Here is a 17,137-nt window from a genome sequence, read left to right on the forward strand (position 1 = left end):
CTTCCCTTATCAATTTTCTACACTTTATAATGTTTAATTTATATTGCTGTGTGTGTTCGGATCTCTTTCTTTACAGTTGTCACATGTTGCATTCTTATTTCTAATTAGTGCATTTCTTTTGCCTTTGAACAAAGTTTTACTTTCACACAACTTGGTCTCACTGCTTCATAAACTTTCCTTAAAAAAAAAAATAAATCCCAGTGCTCATTCTCATTTTTCAGATTTTTTTTTCCTACCTTTTAAACCGCTTTGTAATTTCCCAGTTTTGAGAAATGAATTACTTTGGAGAGTCAAGTGTATTTAATACTGGTTTGTCCTGTCCTCTCTCTGTATGCAGTGCAATCTAATAATAACAGTTGGTCCCTAGGCTACGACCAACTGCCAGCCCATAATTAATTCATCTCTATATTTTTCTTAAATTTGAAGAGAAGTTTACTGCTGGTTGCATATGTCTCCCAAATTGAAGCCTCCCATTAAAAGGATCTTTCCCTCTGTTATTTATTTATTTTTTTTTCATTATGGGTAGTTGCTCAGGAAGTAACTCAGGCTGTTTGGGTCACTGATCTGTGACATCTCCTGCTTTCTCAAATACCTCAGCCAGGCTTTGTAAGACGACAGATAAACAGACACAGCCACAACACATTTGCATAATCAATAGTCAGGTGAGATCCCCAATCCCTAAACTTTCAGAAATACCAAATAAAAACCATCCAAACGGAACAGAAACAATGAAGCCCACACCCTGTCCCCTCATATCTCCAAGAACATGGTCCCACCTCCCACGTGGCCTCTGCCCAGTATGTCTCGTCCCTTCCCTGGCCACTGTCCCCCCCCACATGGCAATCCCAGCTTGATCCCAGTACCTGATCCTTGTTATTCTTCAGCTTGTCTGGCAGCTCAACCAGTATTTGCTGAATTTGCCTTGATTTGGGAATACTTTACATGACTGGCATGTGGAAAGGAGCTTTCTCTTATTTTTCTCCTCTTGCTACCTCTTGATTCAAACAGATATAAGAATTCTAATTAGTAATAATAATAATAATTAAGGATTTCATAAGCTGTTGATGGAAGTGAGGACTAATAGACAAGTGACACATACGGGGCTGTTGTGTGAACCACATCTCCTCAGGTACTTCCCTGAAGGAATGTGTTCAATAAGGAAGTCACTGTTACATGCCCATTATACTTTCCCTTGTTTATTTGCCACTTCCTAAAGTGGTTACAACAAGAAATTTTAATACACAAAAGATACAACAAGATTTTAGAGCAATTTTAATTCACGAGCAGTGCTGCAATCAGTGGGAGCTGTTGGCACCTTACCTAAATTCCTTCTACAGATACTATGTTAAAAAATAAAAAAAAAACAAACAAAAAACTCTGGCTCTTTATATTATCACATACTTTACCTAAACACTTGAGTTCGTTATCAGGGAATAAAAATAAAGTTTGATATATCTCGAGTCAGTCTTTCTCACATCTTCTTCTTGCCAATATTACTCTTGCTTTAACTATCTCTTGGCTGTTCCAAAAAAACCTCCTGAATAAGTTAGCTTTATTCCTGACATCTGTTATCATATTCCTAAAATTATATCCTATTTTATATACAAATGTAATCCTGTTGTGATAGAACTCAGGCTTCCATGAACGCCAGATCTCAAACCCAACCTGTTGTTCACCTCCTGCTGTTTCTGTCTCCAGCCTGAGGCATGAGGAATCCTGAAGTGAAGTCTGGACAGCTACTGATGCGAATCAAGCCCAGCCTTTGCAAAAATGAGCTAAAGAAAGATTCTGAGTAACCCTGGGGCAATGAAGCTTTCCTGTGTGAAATATAGGTGAAATCCTACAACCTCGATGACATTGGGTGTGCTTTCCTAGGAGTTTCTGGCATGGGTCTCAGACAAAAATGAAGAGAGATTGAAAAGCTGTTGAAAACAAAAAGGAGAAAGGGCTCCTCTTTCAAGTTTGTAGCATATCCATGTGCACTGCTACGCTAGGAAGAACTCTGGAATAACTGCAATTTGGACCAAAGTCAGCATTGGCTGTCTGCTCCTTCACAGACCTATAGCCCAAATAATTTTATCTATTGGTTCCCTGTGGAAGAATCCTTTTGGACTGATTTGGAAACCTTTGGAGGTTCAGCAATTGTTTACATATGTTTTCCCTTTAAGACTCATCTCTTGACTAATCTAAATTCACTGGAGGTGGCCTGAGCAGTGAATTAGCCTGTAAATCATGTATTTACCTCACACTGAGATCCACTCATATGGTTTTGATAGCTTGGAATTTGTATAACTGCAGTGAATCCTTTCTTCCCATCTATTTTATATTTTGATTTACTATCAGAAAATCATGGATGTAGGGACAAAATCTAGTGGAGCAGCTCAGTTTGCACTGCTGTGGATGTATCCCAAAGTTTCCATTAATGCATTTGAAAGGAGGATAAATAGTGATGTGTATAAATGTGATTGTAATAGGACCTCCTGCACACCCTTGGTGTCCAATCACACCACTGTCAGGTTTTGATCTTAGAGTTCTCAGAGAAGTAAATTATGGGAGATCTCCAGAGAATAATTTAGGATGGTACAGTGTGTCTCTGGGTGTATTTGCTGTCCAAATCAGTACCCAAAATGCTTCCCAGTGCAACATTAATGAAGTCAGTGATCTCTCTGCTACTGGAAAAAATGTGGTTTTATGTAGGAGACATAACCCCAAAACTGCAGCTATTTGTGCTGATATGCCAAAATGTGTGTGTTTTTATTAATTTGGTATATGTCTGTTTTACTATTCTGTTTTATGCTTTAAACACTGGGTACTCATGAGACCTTTACTCAAGTCTGCAATACCCTAGACTTATGAAGCTGTTTCCAGCAGATCAGAGAATTTCTCCAGTTCTCTTTTTCCCTTCCTTTTCCTGTTGCCTTAGTTTCTGTGCAGGTGGGGGATTGGAAGATAAACACTGCATTGTGCATGCACAGAAGATCGGGGCTCTGATTCCATTCAGATCCAAGCATGACAGTGATAAACAATAAATAATAATATTGCACTGTTTGATACCTAAGTTTTAACTGAGGCTTTCTGTGCCTTCTCTCCTCTTTTTGGTGGCCAAAAATAGGGCCCAAGGGAAGGGCTGGAGCTGTGTCAGGAGAGGTTTATGTTGGATATCAGGTACAGGTTCTTCCCCCAGAGGGTGGTTGGGCACTGAACAGGCTCCCCAGGGAATGGTCACAGCCCCAAGCTTGACAGAGCTCAAGAGGTGTTTGGACAAGACTCTCAGGCACATGTGATGTGATTTTTGGGATTCAGGAGTGGGGCAGATGATCCTTCTCAGTCCCTTCCAATTCAGGATATTCTGTGATTCTGTGGTTCTATCTCAGAACTGGAGAGAGCACAGCAGTGGTACCAAAGGGGGGAAAGTAAATCTCAGGGGCAAGACTGGGGAGTTCCAATAGCTTTCACCCTGTTTATTAAAGATCTGCATTAAATCCTATTGACTGGTATTTTGTTCTTTCACCTGGAGGCAGAGACTGCAGGCAGATTGTAATTTATTACGTCATTGTACTTGCCATGTCTTTTCTTGAGAAAGTCTAAGATGACTTCTGCCTTCCCTGTTTTGAGAGCCTGTGACCCTGAATTCTTCATAAGAGATTTTAGCAGTGATTATTCATTCCACGTTTCTCCTTTAAATGCATGGAGATTAAATAATTAAAATAAAATAATGGACCTCTTACACATGTCTTTCCTCTTCCTCTCTAGGATTTTTTTTTCACCTTTTATTTTCTTTTTACAGAGCTGTTCTCATCTCTGAGCCTCCTTTTTCTTGAATTCTGCTGGTTTAATTCAGTCATTTTTATATGGTGAGCAGTAGAGAGAATAGGAGCAGGAATCAGGTTTGTGCTGTTGGATTGATAAACAGATGCTAAGCCGATGTGACACAGATGCTACTGCTGAGCCAGGAAAAGCAGGTCAAGGTTATTAGGAGAAAGTGCAGCACTGTCTCATAGCTGTAAGCAAAAAGGCCCTGCATGGAGCCAGCTTTTTCTCTCTTCCTGTCTCTCTCTCTCTTTCTCACTCTTGATTATCTGGTGGCAGTGCATGTTTCAGGAACTTTTTTTTAATTAATTCCTATGAAAGCAGAAATTAACACTTCCATTTCATTATATTTACAGTAACCATCACACAAACACAAGACACAAGAGGCTGGGTCCTTTTGGGGGGGGGGGGGTGTGGAGTCGCACTGAGTTTCTCCTCTAGAACACAATACTGGGGCAATAATTTCCTAATGTCATCCTGAAAAATTTGAAGGTTCTGTGGCAATATTGGGTGAAAGCCTTGGGAGAAATCCTTCTGCCAGGCAGGATTTCAGGCAAAAAATAGAACAATGCATTTGAACTGTAAAAATTGATCTTTTTTTCTTTTTCAATTGAAACAAAATTTCATATAGATAAGGTTTTAAAAAGTCTTCTGCACCGCAAAGGGGCAAGGTGGAATTATTCCAGGAACTCTAAAAATAGATTATTTCCATTCCTGTACAACTACTCTTCAGGTAAAACACTAAATACTGGGCTGGATGTGAAAATTCACTATAGGTTGCTGTCTGGTTAATAACAGAGTCACAGAATGGTTTGTGTTGGAAGGGACCTTAAAGATCATCTCATTCCAATCCCCTGCCATGGGTAGGGACACCTTCCACTATCCCAGGGTGCTCCAAGCCCCATCCAACCTGGTCTTGGACACTTCCAGAGATCCAGGGGGAGCCACAGCTCCTCTGGGCACCCTGTGCCAGGCCCTCCCCACCCTCACAGGGAACACTTTCCTCCTGATATCTAATATAAAACTGCCCTCTTTTGATTTAAAACCATTTCCCCTTGTCCTGTTACTTCAGGGTTTTGTCCCAAGTCACTCTCCAGCTCTCCTGGAGCCCCTTTAGGCTCTGGAAGGGGCTCTGAGGTCTCCCTGGAGCCTTCTCTTTTCCAAGTGAGCACCCTCAGCTCTCCCAGCCTGGCTCCAGAGTGGAGGGCTGGAGGAGTGGAGCCCACAGAGCAATTTATATGTTTGTATAAGAAACAAAAGTTGACATAAAGTGTAAGAATTATGCCAATCCTGCCTGCATGTGTCCACATCTGTCTTATAGAATTTAATGCAATCTTTATATTATCAGTCTTGTTGGAACAAAAAATTCCTGGAATGATGTGTACCTCGGTGCCCATTTTTCTGGAAACATTAAGTGGTTACATTTGGCAAGAAAAACAGCTACACAATAGAATGAGCAGGGATCATTACAGACATCTGTATTATTTCAGCAACAGATTTGTCCCAGACATTATTCATAAATTCAAAAGCTTTAACCTGGAAGAGTCCATTAGATAATTCAGTTTCTCCACCTGCATTCTACCGGCCATTGCATTTTGTCTACATTTCCCTGTGTCAATACCAGTAATTTTTATTTGGCTGAATTAGTTCACATTGAGAGACAATTGGACCTAATCTGAGGCCATCAAGAACTGGAGGCTCCATGAATTGTTCTGGTTGTTTATTTTGGAACTCAAAAGTCTTGACTGCTTTTTGATTTCCATTTGTCCATCTTTAACTTACAGTCAGTCTTGTTATGTCTTTCTCTGGGCTCAGTTTGATTCATCTTATCTGTGCTTCAAAATACATAAAAGTGTGTTTGTGTTTTTCTTTTTTTCTCTGGGGTCCTTTTCATTCTTGATATTTCTTTTCCATTATTGTACAGCAGAAAATGATGTGATAATTCAGTATGGAGAATCCATGCTTGAATCACAGTATCACATAATTTTTAGGGCTGGAAAAGAACTCTGGAGAATATCCAGTTCAAACCCCTTGCCAAAGGCAGGGTCACCTGGAGCAGGTGACACAGGAATGCATCCAGGTGTGTTTGGAATGTCTCCAGAGAGGGAACTCCACAACTTCTCTGGGCAGCTGTTCCAGCGCTCTGCCACCCTCAAAATAAAGAATTTCTTCTTCACATTGAGGTGGAACTTAATGCGTTTTAGTTTATGCCCATTTCTCCTTTTCCTTCGCTGGCACCTCTGTTCAGAGTCTGGCACCATGCACTCAACACCCACCTTGGAAACATTTATAAGCATTAATGAGATCCCCTCTCAGCCTTCCCTTCTCTAGGCTGAACAGGCCCAGCTCCTCTCTCTCCTGGAGAACACAACTGACGCTGAGGAGTAATTTAGCTGGAGGGATGAGCTGGCAAGGACTTCCAGGAATTAAACAAACACACACTCAGAAGTCTGCACTCAGGACAGAGAGATTCCATGAAATTTTACAGGCTGGGGACTTAAGGACTCCATGGCAGTTCTGTGGCAAGGGATGCTTGAAGAGCAGCAAGCCAAAGATGAGTGAGCAGTGCGCCCTTACAGTGATAGAGGCTGACTTTGTATTGGGTACATTAAGGAAAATGTAACAGTAGATTGGATGAAGTGATTATTCCGCAGTGTTTGCTTACAGGAAGCCCTATATTGTGAGACTGGAGTGTGTCCAGTGGAGGCTTTTAAGGGAGCTGGAGAGTAAAGCACATTTTGTGGAAGGCTGAAGGGCTTAGCTCTGTTCCACCTTGAGAAAGGAAGAACAATGGGAAATATAATTGCTGTCTTCAGGCTCCTCAGGGGAGTTTGCAGAGGTGGTGGCAGCAGACTGCCATCTGAGATGCACAAAGAGAAGACAGAAGGCTAACATTATAATAAATGCAATTATAATTAGATATTTGAAAAATAATAATTTAAAGAGAGAATTATCAGACAGTAGAACTTCACCTTTAGAGATACGAAAATCAAACTGGACAAGGCCTTGGTCATCTTCATGAAGTGTTGAAGTTCATCCTCATTTGAGTTGATATTGCACGATAGCCCTCCAGATATCCACTACAAACAAAATAGTTCAATTATTTTGTTGTTTTAACTTTTCACCCTTTTCCTTTGGTGAAATAAAAGGGAAAAATAAAACTTAAGTAGTGACTGTGAATCTGCTCCCCATTTTTATGGACTACACCTGAAAAAGTGAATTGACATGTTTAGTGTTTTCTATGGCTGTGTGACTTTTTCAGGGGTTTTTCTTTTCTTAGTAGAATTGACTGGAAAATGGAAAAAGAATAAATTATTTAGACTATTAGTCAAAACCTGATTGAAAATCAGTTTATTTCAACTGAGAAACACTGTAGTAGTTCTCTGTGTGACCTGTGGAAGAGAGGCTTTTCTCTCAAAGTAAGGGGCAGTGGGCATGTCCTGGGGTCCTACATCTTAGACTGCCAAGAGAGATTCAATGTGACTGGGAAATCCAAATCTTGCTGGAGGAAGGCATAAAAACCAGAAGCTGCAAACCCCACAGGCATTTTCAGAGTCAAATTATTATGGGAGGGTTGGTTTTGCTGCTTGTTTTTTTTTCTGCAAAGACCTCCCCCTCCCCCCCCCAACTTCTCTCACTGTTTTCTTGATTCAGAACTTTCAGTCAGCCCATCTTTAAAGAGCCTGGTCTGTTCAGTTCATTAGAGATGAGTTTAATACACCCAAACCATTTGCAGAATTCTTTCTGGGATGTCTGAGAAACAGAATTGTTGTTCATGGTGACTATTTTAACTCAGGATCTGTTTACCACCAAGATCTAACTCAGCTTTACTGACAGTCAAGTCCATTACCAGACTGAAATCAGTAGGATTTGCAGGGATCTATTGGCTCAGGGAGATACACGTGCAGTAAAGCCATAAAATTCCCAGTTCTTAGGTTAGATAATAGGTTTTACAATCTTAAAGTGACAAGATTTGAATTCAGAATGCGGGAGAATTTTAGAAAAACAGAGCATAAAAGAAAAATAAACTTTCACATCTTCAAGTCACCCCCTACCTCAGATTTCCAGTAACTCTTTTGAAAAGTGATGTTTGCAGTTTTTCCAGACCGCTTTTATCAAGCCTCTTGTATTGTATTGTTGTTGCACTAATGTGATAGTTAACTGTTTTGAGTTAATTGTTAATCCAGCCCAGAACAGTCTCTTCTAAACAGAGTCATTAAATGGAGGTGGAAGAAAAAAAGAGAGAGAGAGAAAGTGAATGAGAAAAATAAGTATTGAAGAATGAAAGAAGAACAAGAAGAGAATAAACATAAAGGCAACTTAATTGCCTTTATTATGAAAAAGAGAAATTAAAGAGAATTTCAATTTTAATGATTGGAGTAGGCTCAAAGGCAAAACTGTAAGAACAAAATAAGTCTTTTCAGACACTTCTCTCATTCACCTATTAAAAGAAAAGTAGATTGTGGATCCACAACATAAACCTGCCCCCTCCGTGTGGATTCAAGTCTTTAACTCTTGCACCAGCATGTTTCCAAGGACACTCACTGGTTTCTCAGCTGAACCATTTAACCAACAAATTATCAAACCAGTTAGATGAAAACACAATAGTAGTTAATCAGCTTTTACAAGCTCACACATTGAACCCCAACTGTAAAAACACTTCATTAGTAGCTTCTCATTTGTGTGGCTTTTCTCCACATCTCTTGCGTTCCACTTCGAATATTTCTACGAGATACAAACCAGTCAATAAATGCTTGAACTCCTCCGTGTCTTTACTGAGGGACCCCTCTAGAGCCTATTAACACCCATTTTATGGAAAACAGAGCAGGTAGCTACCTCCACCATGTGTTGGCACTCTCTAAAAGGCTGTTAATGCTTTGTGTTTCAGGGCATAACAAACTGAGGCATTCCCAGGGCGGGAAAAAAAAAAAAAAAAAAAAAAAAAAAAAAAAAAAAAAAAAAAAAAAAAAAAAAAAAAAGCCCACTGGGTAAAAAGTAAATATGTGAAGATATCTGTCCTGCAAAATCGAGCTGAAGAGAAACTGGAACATCTGAGAGAGTTGTTTAGCCAGCACGCCAAGAAAAAATAATTGTGTTTTTGTTGGTTTAGCTTATATATGTTGGCGTAGCTTCTATATTCCTCAAAGGGAGGAATTGCACCAAAAAGAGAGGAACTGTACCAAAAATAAGGTATGACTTGCCTTTGTAAGTACACCTATTGTAGAAATTTTACCAGATTTCACAGTGGAGAGGAAACAAAGGATTAGTCTAATTTTAAGGGAAAATGTCCTGCCCAGCAGTATGTTCAGATCCTCTTCTTCCTCCCCCAACTCATCTTCCAACATGTGGGTTGATTTTAAGCACATTTGTCTGAGAGGAATAGATGTCTCAGAGATACGATGTCCTGACAAGTTTTGTGGAAGCTGGCAGCTGGGGAAAGGAAGGATAACCAACAATGTCCTTACCATGGGAAAGAGAGTTTAAATCCCTTCTACGCTTATTCCAAGGATAAAGCAGCCTGCTGGCCCATCAGCACATGCAACAGCTTGCCCGAACACACAGAAGCAGGAGAAAGTACAAGATCACATAGAGAAGGGTGAGCAAATGGGAAAAAACAAAGTGAAAGTAGGCAAAGACAGAGCTCAAGTTTAATTCTTGGATCTAGAAGATATTTTACTTGTAAACAGTTGTCATTTTTATAGCAAAAGTGTGTAATATATTCTTTATATTTCAGTATAAAGACAAGGACTGCGTTTCCACATCTGAAGTGGCTTGAGAAGGATATTTGGAGCTACTGGAGGTACATAAAATCAGGTCTGCAGCTTAGAGAAATAAAATATAAGCTTCCCAGGGTGAAATTCATGTGCCCTAAGTTAAATAACTGCAAGCAAGTTGCTTAAACCTGAATCTGCCACCCTACGGCTCAGTTTATAGTCAGAGAAGAGCAACAAGTTCCTCTTAAGGTGATTCATGTATCGTGAGATAAATAGAATGAATCTGTCTCAGAAGGCTTCCCTCCATTGACTCTGACAGGAGCCTGGGGTAAGGAGCTCAGATGAGGTGTCTGACTTCTCCCTGTCTAAAGTGAAGAGATGCAAATCTTAGCCCTGATGACACAAATGGGTTTTGGTTCACTCCCTAAGTCAACTTGTGGTGCAATGAAACTGACTTCAAACGGGCTGGGAGAAAATAATTCCAATTTACTGCAGAGGAGAAAATAACTGTTAATTTCTTGTCTCAGAGCCACCTATTGTGCAATGTTTCACTTATTGAAGGAAAGAGAAACTTGTTAAGGACTTGACTGTTAACAGAATTACACTTCTGCCTAAATGGAGTTTGGTTTTTGCCTTTAATTCCTGTGTGTTTGTGATCAGTGTTTAGAAAGAAACACACCTCTCCCCTTTCCCTTCAGAATATCCATTTGAATAAAAAATAATAATTAATGAATAACCTAATAGAAATCACCTTCTCTTTTCTCACAGGAAACTGAATCCTCGAGGAACCTGAATCCTTGAGCATATATTGGGTCAAAAATGAATTTAAAGCTACAGTGGTCTAAAATTGAGGGCTGGTGAATGTTGAAATGATCTCTCATGCAATATCTGCCCTTTTGGAGCTATTGGTTACATACATCAAATATTCAGCCAGGAAGTAGCAGCACCACTGCACAATCTGCAGTGAGGTGCAATCACAGAGCATTTGAATTACACAAATGCTTGTGTACTTTCAGTTTCTGATATGGATGCCAGCCAAATGCTGGAAGGGCATATAGAAAGATGTGCCAGGGTAGGTTTGGGATAGATATTAGGAAAAGGTTCTTCCCCCAGCAAGTGGTTGGGCACTGGAACTGATAGGATCTTATATAGTTTTAACCAGGGAGAAGTTAAGAGTCCAACCTAAGCTAATAGTTTAGATGTGCTTTGGAAGTCAGCAGAAAGAGGTAGGTGTCATCTGGCTCTCATGGACAGTCCTAAGATAAACTAAAGAGCTTTATGGAGGTGCTGGTCTGAATTCACTGGTCTAAGCATGGCTTTTTAACAACAAAGATTAAAAATAAATTAGTTCCACCCTGCAAATGAACTTTTGTAATCTCTCTTATTACAACAATCATTTTTATACCTTAAGGGCAGGTGCAAAGGGGACTGAGACAGGCTCTGTGCCAGGCCCCAGTGGCAGGACCGAAGGCCCACAGCACACAAGGAAACACAGGAGGTTTCTCTGAACATCAGGAACCAATTGTTATTGTGAGGGTGCCTGAGCCCTGACACAGGTTGCCCAGAAAAAGGTTGGATGTCCCACCACTGGAAGTGTTCAAAGTCAGGTCGGAGGAGGCTTTGAGTAACCCCTACGATTCTATGAAATAAACCTCCAATCTATCAAAACCAGGTTTCTAGTAAAGGGCTTATTCAAAACTTCATGTAACTGAACAACCTGGTCTGTTATAGGCAAAATCTGAACCAGGAAAATAAAACCAGAAAGGCTGACTATTTATTAAATAAAAATTATCTACAAAATACACTAAAATGGTACAAGACCTGTACATTCCAATCCAGTGCATCTTTCTGGCTGGGTATGACGCTGGCTGGACACATTCCTTCTCTCTTATAGCAGGAAAGCTGGACAGGAATGACCTGGAATTTGTAAATGACTTCTCTGAAATGGATGTGCAGAGATAAAAGTTACCCAGGCAAAGCAAGACAGAATTCTCTGAAGACAGGGAACAACCAAAATAACTGTATACCTTAATAGTTAAGTTAAAAATATAGAATTTTTATTATAGACTATGTAAGAAAAATTGGTTAATTAATCAGTTTTCTTTGTTTAGATTTTCCCTAGTTTTAATCAACATTGATTTGATTATAGCCATAAAGACATTGATTCTCTAGAATGCCTAAAAAGAAGCAAACTTCCAAAAATAATGGGAAAGTGTTTCTGAAATGTCTTTTTATTACTTAACCACCTTGAGAACTCTCTGAAAAGTTATTCTGAGATGTTCAGGGGCTCCCAGGAATTAGTGTTGGGAAATTTAGGGTTGATCTAAGATATCTCCACTCTGGTTTTCCATCCTGATCCTCCATCAGCTGTAAATCACCCCCTTTAGAGGGCTGGTGGAGTATGTCTCCAGCTGTCTCCACTGCTTGTTTGCAGTCAGGTGAATTAGCTGCTAATGAAGAAAGGTTTCAAAGGTATCTGACCAAACTTCAGTGGATAATTACACTCATAACTTCTGTTCTGCCTTTTTTTAGTCTAGGAGATCTAATAGGATTAGTAACTTCTGGTAACGAGGTGGCAATAAAAACCTGGGAGATGTCAGCAATTCTTTACAGCTGTTTGCTCAACTGATGTGATGGGAGCCCTCAACATATGAATCTAAATCCCTGTGTGGACTGGAATGGCTATAATTCAATTTGGCTTAATTTACTTTGAAAGTTAATTCAGTTAAATTGAATTAAGTCCCTTTAATTTCTAACAAGGGTGTCCACATTTGAGTTTAAAGTAGTTTAATTAATCCACTTAAAAAAGCTAATTCAGATTAATTTTGGTGAGCATTGTTATGTGGATAGGCCTGTAGGTTCAGTTAAGTAACACCAATGAAGGTTTGCTTTCAAGAAACATATTCCTCCTGAGCAAAGGTGGGTGACCACAGCTTGGATAAGTTGTAAGATGGAGCAGAAATGGAGAGGAAATGGTGGAGGAGTAGAAATTTCTCCCAGGGAGAAGTCCACACTTTGTTCTGCCTGGTTTGAACTTGCTGGCTGGGAGCAGAAAGATGAAAAAGCTGATTCAGTTCAAGAGTCATCATTACCAGTTCTGTAAGAAATAATAAGAGCTCAGGGTATAAAGAGCTGAAACAGACCTCAGAAATACTCTGCTCTCCAGGAACTTTAGTGACAACGCATTTAATCTGTGAAGTCATGTCAAGAATTTAAAACCACCCCTGACTACAGCAGAGTTCCCTAAACGAGTGTACAAATAAACATGGCCTATAATCACCCTGTTTCTGGGACTCATGGAATGGTTTGGGTGGGAAGGGATCTTCAGGATGGCTTCGTTCCAACCCTGTGCCATGGGCAGGGACACCTTCCACCAGACCAGGTTTCTCAGAGCCCCATCCAACCTGGCCTTGAACATTTCCAGGGATGTGGCAGCCACAGTTTCTTTGGTCTTCCTTAGACCCACGCCAGTATTGCTGTTTAATGGAATAATCTTTAACAGCAGCTCAATCCAACTGTCCCAGGTGGAGGACAGTGTCCTTTGGCTGTTACCTTAACAGTGTCTTTACACCTGAAACTCAACAGTGCGGCTGTGGATTAGCAAGAAAATTTGCTGCTATTCTGCATGACTTGCCCTCCTTCCTCATCACCTTTCTCAGTGGAGTTGCAGCCACCCATCCCTGCAGGGAGAGAAGGGCACATGCACAAGATGGTTTTCATTGAGTACTTAAAGGTCCTTTCAGGCTTCACAGGTAGAGGATTTTTACATTTCCTCCCCTCTGGGGGTGTGAACACTGAGCCTGACTCAGAAGTGTGATGTGGGAAGCTGGGACAGGAGTCAGGTCAGTCAGTGAACGGAAAGTGGTGTAAGGAGTTGCAACTCGGTGGAATTCAGGGCTAACCTCAGTAGGGAAGAGTCCAGAGTAGATGCCACCAGTCTGAGAGAGAGTAACACCTTTTCCCAGCTCACTCAGCGTGTGAGCTCCTCGGGGTCACCTTTCACCTACTGAACATGCTCACAAATGAGTAACTGACCACTGAACGCATCATCTCCAGTCTCTTGTGCTTTTTTTTCTGTGCCTCTGTATGTGTAGTCTGCTTACAGACATCTACACACTCACATGCACATTGACTTTAAGTAAAATTGTGTCTCTTCATCTTTTCTTTCCCTAACAGTCAAACCCTGGTGATCCTGTGAATATAAATCAGCTGCATTTCTGGTTTAGCTGTAATCTCTGCTGTATAGCTGAGGTCTGTTTGAGGTTCTTTCAGTAGTGGAATTGAAAGAACATTTCACTGCTAACTGGAAGAGCTACTAGTTTATTAAATCCTTCATTTGAAATCTTGCTGTCAAAGAAAACACAGCTGGTGCTGTGAAAGGATTGCATTGTCAGTTCTTGCTGAGCCTTAAAACTGGCATCAAGCATGAAATAAAGTGACATTAAATGAACTGACAATCTGAGGTTTTGAGTGTTAACCTCCAGGAAATAATAACTTGGCTTTTCAATGTAAAAAAGAGCTTATGGTTAAAAATAAAATAAAGGAAAATAATAATTAAAAAAAATTGTTATAAAGCAAAACCCAGAATACTATTCTACAGGTTCTTTTCCTTCCCCTTCCACCTCTTTTCAATTCAGTGTTAGCAAAGCAGAGGTGACAGAAAAGATTTATGAGAAGCATTTTTAAAGGTGGGTTTACCGTGTGTGTAGAGCAGACAGTGTCTGAAGGGCCTGTAGCATTTACACTTTATAGAAAATGACAAAAAGTGACTATTGCAGCAACAACCAGCACAGCAGAGGTGGAAATTGATTGCACTGAGGGAAATCTGTAAGAGTGGTGTGTGATAGGCAGCTACTGGGCTTTAACGTCCAGTTCTGAAAAGTTCAGAGGTGAATTAGCAACTTGAATGATTTTACTCTGGGTTGAATTTAATGAGTTTGAACTGGAACAGGTCATTTTGTGAGTTAGATGCAGGCTGGGGAGAGAGATGAGAAAGTGCCATTGTGGAACAGAAGCCAGATGGAAATCTTGCCACTGAACAAGTTGCGTGGTTGTGACAAGGACCCAGACTGGTACTGTTCATCCTGGAAAAGAGGAAGTTTTGGGGACGCCTCATTTTGGCCTTCCAGTGAGGATGGGGGGTTTATGAAAGTGAGGCAGAGTGACTTTTCTCACCGGCAGAGAGTGATATAACTAGGAGTGACCATTTCAAACCATGAGATTTAAATTACATGTTAGGGAGAAATTCTTCCCTGTGAGGGTGGTGAGGCTCTGGCACAGGTTGCCCAGAGAAGCTGTGGCTGCCCCTGGGTCCCTGGAAGTGTCCAAGGTCAGGTTGGATGGGGCTTGGAGCAACCTGGGATAGTGGAAGGTGTCCCTGCCTAAGGCAAGGGTGAAACTAAATGATCTCTAAGGCCTTTTCCAACCCAAAACAATCTGCCATTTTCTGATTCTTCTGATTTATCTTTCCAGGGTCTACATAGGATGTCATGAAGTTAAGTCTGGGTATAAGGAAGGAGTAGGAAGGAAGGCATTTTCAGGTTTTTTTGGTTCTACTGTGTAATCCATTGGCAGTAAATTAAATTAATCTTTCTCAACTTGAGCCCATCCCATCTGTGTAGGTGTTTGGTGAGAGTTCTTCCTGCTTTCATCTTGACCCACCAGCTCTTCTATCATATTTTCCCCCTCTGTCCTGTGAATGGAATCATAGAATCCAAATTGGTTTGGGCTGGAAAGGACTTTAAAGCTCATCTCATCCCGACCCCCTGCCATGGGCAGGGACACCCTCCACTACACCAGGCTACTCAGGAGCCATCCAAGGTCAACATATCACATTATGGATGTGCTACTTATTTATTAAATATTCTTCTGAATCTTGTCCTTTTTAATCTCCTCTTTTCTGGTGTTCTAGTAAGTTATACTTCTGTAAAGTGGAGGGAAGGCACTTGCTATTTCAATAAAAGCATTCCAGATGAAATGCCAAGGAATATTCCATAGGAACTAGATGCTGTTATTATTCTGAACATGATGAAAGTCTGACTTTTCTTTTCTTAGAATAGCTTTTCCTAAATATGATTTCAAGTCCTTTTCAATTTAAGGTCAAATTGTCAGAAAATATAAAAAAGGTGCCAGTTACCTCCTCCAGAAAACACATCTCCTGCCTACTAGCATTTTAACTTGTAATGAAGGTCATTTCCTTCTTGAAAATGTCCTTAAAGATTATCAAGTTCTTTCAGAACAAAGAAACACATGCCTGAAATAGTCTGTGGTGTTTCAGAGGCAGCAGGACAGGTTGTGTGTAGGCATTCAGAGCACTCAACTCTGTTTCAGCTTTGTAAAATTCACTTTTTTTTTTTTTTTTTTTTTTTTTTTTTTTTTTTTTTTGTCAAGAGCTAACTCCTTCTCTTGTATATTCAAAGATGAAAGAATGGCTACCTGTGGATATGGAAAGAGCCTGTCTGAGAGCTCTACCTTTACAACCAGGAGAGAAACAAAGGGATGCAAGTGTTCAAGGCCAGGTTGGATGAGGCTTGGAGCAACCTGGGATAGTGGAAGGTGTCCCTGCCCATGGCAGGGAGTTAGAAAGAGAGATGATTTTGAAGGCCCCTTACAACCTACACTACACCTGGGGCATGGGGCAATCACAGATGCTCTGAGCAACCTGTGCCATCCTCCACCACCCTGAGAGTCTGGGATTTCTTCCCAATATATCCCAGGTAACCCTGTGTGGAACCTCTGTGAGGAAAAGAATGAGCAAAAAAATCTCTGTTTCTACAATGGGACTTTTCAATGGGTTCACGGAAAAGGGACATGACATGGATCTGCAGGACCTGATACTTCCTTCTATTTCTGAACTCCTATGAAGTACTGGATTTAAGGGGGTGAAACAGAGATTTGGGATTTCCTGCACTTCTATTTTTAATGCAGCATAAAATGCTTTCAGGCTCGACATAAGTTACATGGTGATCCCTCCTGTCCCAGTCAGAATACAATCCTTGTTTGAACATGTTGTGTCTATGTCTAACCAGCCTTGAGTTACTAAAGACAGCCAACTTAGTCTCATTTGCATTCTCATTGGTCACGCAGGTCAAAGACTGCACGTTACTGTTTGACCATCTCAACGAGAGCATTTGAGCCAAGAAGTCCAATGGGAACTCAAGTACACTGTATAATTGGATTTTGAGTTGTACCTTGTCTCATCTGAGTGTCTCAGAAGCGTTTATGTGAAAATAAGTCAGAATACACCAGCCAGGTAATTTTGTGGGGAGAGAAACCTTTTCTCAAAGCTAACTCTATATTTGGCTCTTACCTTAGATGAAAATACAAATGTCATTTTTCATTATAAATTGCTCATTTCATTCCTCATAACTATTCTGTCCCTGAACTCTGAAGTACCTGAGCTCTCAAGCATCTTAAATACACTTTTATTTTGCATTAGCTCCAGATTTAAATTAAACTACACGAAGAGGAAAATAAATGATTTCTGGTAACATAAGGGGAATTAGGCAAATTTACATTAGATGAGAACCTTTTGTCTCTCCCTTAATTACTCTTTCCTCCCTGTTTATTTTAGAAACTCTCCATCAAGACAGTTATCAATTTGAGGGAAGGGA

The 17,137-nt window shown here is 40.4% G+C and overlaps 2 long non-coding RNA genes across 2 annotated transcripts; one reads left to right on the plus strand and one right to left on the minus strand.

Annotated features, from left to right (window-relative positions):
• Positions 1–5,316: 5,316 nt before the first annotated feature.
• On the minus strand, positions 5,317–8,001 carry LOC136287890 (uncharacterized). Its single transcript, XR_010720409.1, has 3 exons — positions 7,866–8,001; positions 6,783–6,890; positions 5,317–6,670 (listed from the first exon to the last, which is right to left on the minus strand). It is a non-coding gene; the product is annotated as an uncharacterized lncRNA (long non-coding RNA).
• A 530-nt stretch (positions 8,002–8,531) lies between these two features.
• On the plus strand, positions 8,532–9,792 carry LOC136287891 (uncharacterized). Its single transcript, XR_010720410.1, has 3 exons — positions 8,532–8,638; positions 8,921–9,000; positions 9,545–9,792. It is a non-coding gene; the product is annotated as an uncharacterized lncRNA (long non-coding RNA).
• The last annotated feature ends 7,345 nt before the right edge of the window (positions 9,793–17,137 follow it).

This window comes from Chamaea fasciata, unplaced genomic scaffold, assembly GCF_029207755.1.
Source record: "Chamaea fasciata isolate MVZ Bird 193981 ecotype frontalis unplaced genomic scaffold, bChaFas1.0.hap1 SCAF_3, whole genome shotgun sequence".
Classification (NCBI taxonomy): domain Eukaryota; kingdom Metazoa; phylum Chordata; class Aves; order Passeriformes; family Sylviidae; genus Chamaea; species Chamaea fasciata.